Source organism: Lactuca saligna, chromosome 9 (genome assembly GCF_052625555.1).
Source record: "Lactuca saligna cultivar CGN05327 chromosome 9, ASM5262555v1, whole genome shotgun sequence".
NCBI lineage: Eukaryota > Viridiplantae > Streptophyta > Magnoliopsida > Asterales > Asteraceae > Lactuca > Lactuca saligna.
The window spans coordinates 106,009,622-106,016,087 of NC_136425.1; positions in this window are offsets into that span (position 1 = coordinate 106,009,622).

The following is a 6,466-nucleotide window of genomic DNA, read 5'->3' on the forward strand; positions in this document are numbered from 1 at the left end:
ATGTGTTTCAGGTACTAGCGAGGAATATGGGAAGGCGCTGGCGTGATCTGTACACACTAGCGGAGGATTTATTTTATGATCTTGGGATTTATATGTTTTGTATGATGTATGATATATTGGATTTTTATGACTTGATTTGGAGGAAAACATGTTTAAGAAATCAAAAAAATTGTTTTGAAAATTTACGTCGTTACAAGTTGGTATCAGAGCCTTGGTTTTAGGGATTCGGGTGCACCTTTAGGCGTAACTGAATTCAAACCGAGGATTTGAGAAAAAAATTCCAATAATAAATGTATAAAATTTTATAAGAGATTTTGTGATAACCAAAGAAGAAGCGGTGTGTACGGTCAGCCAGCGCCCGAACGGTAACATCCCCAAAATACCCTTACAATATGTGTTATGAGATATGTTATGGTACGTTATGCATGCTAGAGTAGACTAGGTATTCATATTAGGACTAGAGTGGCCTGATTTGTGATGCCTTAGTCTAGGGAATCCTGCTGCAATGATATGTCTTGAGAGCGAGTAGGTAGCCAATGCATAGCAAGAATAGAGTACCCGAGATTCGGGATCCAAGGAGGAGGTCTTGGGGTGAATGCTGATGCGGTGTAGTCAGTAGTACAGGGCCCGTACTACTGAAGACACCGGATCAGTGGGCAGCCCAAGTAAGAATCCTTTGGGAATCAGAGGTCGAGTAGGATTTTGTTATCGAGTACGAGTATGCTTGATGGGGTCTTTGATATTTTTGTGTTGTATTTCAGAGAGGCATTATGGTTGGGAGACGCCACAGACCTGGGACAAGCGGTGTGAGTGACGAGGAGCTTCGTCAGATGATCCACGATGAGGTGGCTACGGCGATTCGGGCCGAGATTTCAGAGATGTTTGGGTCTATCAAGACCACGCTGTTGGAGACTTTCGATGAGCGATACGCCGCGGTGACTGAGGCCGCAGCCGCTGCAGCTACGGCAGTTGTGGCTGCTGCCAGACCTCAGGGAGGTGACTCGTTGCAATTACGGGAGTTCAGAAACACGAAGCCACCTGAGTTTGATGGGATGCAGGATCCGATCGCTGCGATGAGATGGATTGCTGACATTGAGGGATGCTTCTATACGTGTTCATGTCCGGAGCGTCCGAGGGTACGGTTCACTTTGAACCAGCTCCACCTAGGGGCGAAGGATTGGTGAAAGTTCGTGACGGCGAACTTCACTCTTGCAGAGATTTCAGCAGTGACTTGGGAGAGATTCACTACCATGTTCAGAGACGAGTATGTTCCCCCGATGGAGAGGGAATGGTTGATTCAGGAGTTCTTGACCCTCAAGCAGGGTAATGATTCAGTTTTTGTGGTCACCCAGAAGTTTCATGAGAGGGCGATGTTCTGCCCTGAGCAGGTGTCTACTGAGCAGGCACGGATGAGCTGATATTTGGGTATTCTGAGGAGGGACATTTGGGGTTTCGTATCGAACTCGACATACCGGACATTTTCTGAGCTCCAGGAAAATGCCCGGAAGAGGGAGATCGAGTTGGAGACTCAGGCCAGGGAGGAAGTCGAGTCTGAGCGGGTGGATTGGCGGCCGGCTCAGTCTCAGCCAGCAGCCAAGCGGACCAAGTCCTCCGATTCGAGGATGGGAGGTCAGAAGGGCCGCACTTGCGGAAAGTACAGTAAGGTTCATGAGGGGGCCTGTCGATCGGATGCTTGCTACAAATGTGGCAATGAAGGGCACATCGCCAGGGATTGCCCCAAAAGGATTTATGGTTTGCTTTCATTGCAACCAGTCCGACCATCGGAAGGCCGAGTGTCCTCAGCTTCACCAGGGATCAGCACAGGGATCTACACCTGCTGCTAGGGTTACCGAGATTCGACCGGTTAAGGCCGAGACTACGAAGGCTCGTGGGAGAGCTTTTCAGTTGACTGCAGAGGAGGTTCGCGCGGCGCCCGATGTTGTGGCCGGTATGTATTCTTTCGTGTATTTACTTTCATGTTGAGATATTGTGCTTATATTATGATATGCGTAGGTACTTTTCTTGTGAACTTTGTACCTGCCTTGGTATTATTTGACTCGGGTGCGAGTCAGTCTTTTGCATCTTTGGCTTTTAGTCAGCACATCAGTATTGATCGGGATGTGATGAGTCGACCCCTGAGGGTTTCCATAGCTGATGAGAAAGTGGTATATGCCACCGAGGTGATTCGAGGATGTGTACTCGAGATTTTTGGTGTCAAGTTCCCTATAGATCTAGTTCTTATCGTGATGGGAGATGTCTGTGTCATCGTGGGCATGGACTGGTTGAGTAAGTTTGGAGCGGTCATTGACTGCGAGAGACAGTTGGTGACCATACGAGACCCTAGTGGGGGAGTGCTTACTATGTATGGAGAAGGGACCCGGTGTGGGTCAGCGTTTTGTTCGGCTGCCAAGGCAAGACAGAGTTTACAGCAAGGCTGCAGTGGATTCATAGCATATGTGATGGACACACGAGTGGCCACGGGGCGGCCAAGTTTGGTCGACGAGGTACTGGTAGTGTGCGAGTTTCCGGATGTGTTTCCTGAGGAGCTGTCGGGCGTGCCTCCGGAAAGGCAAGTGGAGTTCTGTATCGATCTGGTTCCGAGAGCAGCACCTATCGCCAAGGCGCCTTATCGCCTCGCTCCACCAGAGATGCAGGAGTTATCCTTGCAGCTTCAGGAGCTGTTGGGAAAGGGGTTTATTCGACCGAGTAGCTCACATAGGGGAGCGCCGATTCTTTTTGTCAAGAAGAAGGATGGTTCACACCGGATGTGCATTGATTACCGGGAGTTGAACAAGTTGACGGTCAAGAACCGGTATCCGTTACCTAGGATCAATGATCTGTTCGATAAATTGCAGGGGGCATCTTGGTTCTCTAAGATAGATGTGAGGTCGAGTTATCATCAGATGAGGGTTCGGGATGAAGATATCCAGAAGACTGTATTTAGAACTCGTTATGGACATTACGAGTTCGTGGTGATGCCTTTTGGGCTCACCAATGCCCCAGTTGTGTTCATGGATCTCATGAACAGGGTGTGCAGGCCGATATTGGATCGGTCGGTGATCGTATTCATTGATGATATTTTGGTATATTCGAGGTCTAGAGAGTAGCATGAGGAGCATTTGAGGGAAATCCTTGGAGTTCTGAGATCAGAGAGGTTGTATGCCAAATTCTCCAAGTGTGATTTCTGGTTACGAGAGGTCCAGTTCCTAGGGCATTTTGTTAATCAGAAAGGGATATTGGTCGATCCGGCCAAAATCGAGGTGGTGATGAGATGGGAGGTGCCGAGATCACCCACTGAGATCTGGAGTTTTCTGGGATTGGCCGGCTATTATCGGAGGTTTATTAGAGATTTCTCCAACATCACTGTGCCACTTACCAAGATGACCCGGAAGGGTGTTGCATTTTCTTGGGGTTTGGAGCAGCAGTCCTCATTTGAGACACTTCGCCAGAAGTTGTGCGAAGCCCCGGTGCTCGCACTCCCGGAAGGGATGGAGGATTTTGTGGTATAATGTGATGCATCAATATCTGGGTTAGGGGCAATGCTTATGTAGAGGGGGCACGTTATAGCATATGCGTCGAGGCAACTGAAGCCTTATGAGTCAAGATATCCCACCCACGATCTGGAGCTGGGGGTTGTGGTGTTTGCCCTCAAGATCTGGCGACACTATCTGTATGGGGTTCGGTGTACCATATACACGGACCACAAGAGTCTGAAGTACTTGATGGATCAGCCAAACCTGAATATGCGCCAGAGGAGATGGTTGGATGTGGTGAAGGATTATGATTGTGAGATCCTGTACCACCCGGGCAAGGCTAATGTCATAGCCGATGCTTTGAGCCGTAGGGCGGAGAGCGCCCCAATTCGAGACGTGTGTATGAGGTTGATAGTGATGATTTCGGTATTGGACACCATCCGAGGGGCCCAAGCTGAGGCTGCGAGATCAGAAAACCGAAAGAGGGAGCGGGTTGTCGGGCAGGTATCAGAGTTCGTTACCGATAGTCGGGGACTTATGACATTTCAGGGTCGGATTTGGGTACCGTTTGTGGGCGAGACGCATACCATTTTATTGGAAGAAGCACATCGATCGAAGTTCTCGATCCATCCCGGGGCTACTAAGATGTATTTGGATCTAAAGAAGGAGTATTGGCGGCCCTGTATGAAGAGGGATGTTGCATGGTTCGTCGAGAGGTGCCTGACTTGTCTCCAGGTTAAGGTCGAGCACCAGCATCTGCATGGTAAGCCGCAGCCGCTGGAGATTCCCGAGTGGAAGTGGGAACATATTACCATGGATTCTATCACCAAATTGCCAAGGACTGCGAGAGGGGTCGATGCAATTTGGGTGATTGTGGATAGGTTGACGAAGAGCGCTCATTTTCTTGGTATTAGTGAAAGCTCTTCTGCTGAGAGGTTGGCATATTTGTATGTGAGGGAGGTGGTATCGCGGCATGGGGTCCCGATGTCGATTGTTTCAGATCGGGACGTACGGTTTACATCCAGATTTTGGAAGAAGTTTCACAAGGAGTTAGGAACGAGACTGCATTTCAGTACCGCATACCACCCACAGACGGACGGGCAGAGTGAGCGTACGATTCATACGCTCGAGGATATGCTCCGAGCTTGTGTTTTGGATTTTGGAGGGAGTTGGGACACCTATCTACCCTTGGCTGAGTTTTCATACAACAACAGCCATCACTCGAGCATTGGTATGCCACCCTTTGAGCTGTTGTATGGGAGGAAGTGTCGGACCCCCATCTGCTGGGGAGAGGTGGGGCAACACGTAATGGGTAGTACGGAGATTGTGCTTCAGAAGAAAGAGCAGATACAGCAGGTCAGGCAGAGATTGTTGACCGCTTAGAGTCGCCAGAAGAGTTATGTGAACAGACGCCGGTCCGAGCTCGAGTTTCAAGTTGGCGACCGTGTACTCTTAAAGGTCTCTCCTTGGAAAGGAGTGATCCGATTCAGGAAGAGGGGCAAGTTGGGGCCTCGATATATTGGACCTTTCAGGTTAATCGCGAGAGTAGGCAGGGTAGCCTACCGTTTAGATCTACCTGCGGATCTGGGTCAGATTCACGACGCCTTTCATGTGTTGCAGTTGAGGAAGTGTATTACTGACAAGTCGGCAGTAGTACCATTGGAGGACATTCAGGTGGATGCAGGCCTGAACTATGTGGAGAGACCAGTGGCAATTAGGGATCAGAAGATCAAGGTTCTGAGGAACAAGGAAGTGCCTTGGTGCAAGTGCAGTGGCAGCACAGGAAGGGGTCGGAGCTGACTCGGGAGCCAGAGCACGAGATGCGGGAGCAACATCCGAAATTGTTTGTAGAATGAGACTTCGAGGGCGAAGTCTGATTCTAGTGGGGGAGAATTGTAACATCCGGAATCCCAGGTATATTATTTAATATTTTTTTTTTTTTTGAATTATGAGAAGGAACTCGGCGAGTTGATGCGTAGACTCATCGAGTAGGGTCGTGATTGTTGATCCGGATTCACTTTAGACTAGGCGAGTACTCGGCGAGTCCACGATGTTTAATGAAACCCTAAATCCTCTGGGGTTGGAGCCTATTTAAGGGTACTCTTAGCCTCCCATTGCGGCTACCAGTCCCTTGGGAGCAACCTTAGTGATCTATGTCGTTTGGAAGGAAGGAGAAGCCTTTATTGATCATTCTTTCCTTGGTTTGGCAAAAAGGAGGTGATCAAGAGCAAGAGGAGGCTGAAGGAGGTGTGGTTTAAATGGTTTCAGAGTCCAGAGATTCCAACTTGAGGTATTCATTCGACTTTTCTTCAGTTTTGGTATTGAACCTAGAGATTAAGGTTTTCTAACCTTTTGTGAGGATGTTTATGTGGAGCAATTGGTCCCTTATCGAGTATATGCTTTGGATCTGGACTCAAAGAGGTTCAGAGACTTCAATCCAGTATGCTTTATGGTTCCTTGAGGGGTGATTGAACTTAGGTTGCCATTTATGGGACTAAATCTCCATTTGATGCCATTATGTATGTTTATAAGCATCAAGTTTCGAGCTTTACGTAATTATATTGATTGGAAAGGTCAGATCTATGGAATGGAGGAACAGATCTGACCTCAGGAGGTCAAAAGAATCTATGCATGGCATGTACTCGCCGAGTTGTTCTTGGGACTCGGCGAGTTGAGTCAAGGTAGCCCCGCGATTCATGCCTGGGGACTCGTCGAGTAAAGGGAAGGACTCGACGTGTTAATTAGACTAAGGAGTTGAGTGGAGACAGGCGGACTCACTGAGTTGCCCAAGTACACTCGCCGAGTCGAGTCAAAGTTGACCGTTGACTTTGGTTGGCTTTTAGGGTTTGGTCAGCAGCGAGGCCTTTGAGTCAAAAGAGGGGTAAAATGGTCATTTACCCTTCTGAGGATGTTAAGAAAGGTTAGAGTACGGTCATATTTATGGGAATATTTGCCTTATGTGTTTAGGCGGAGGCTAGATCACATTTCCCACC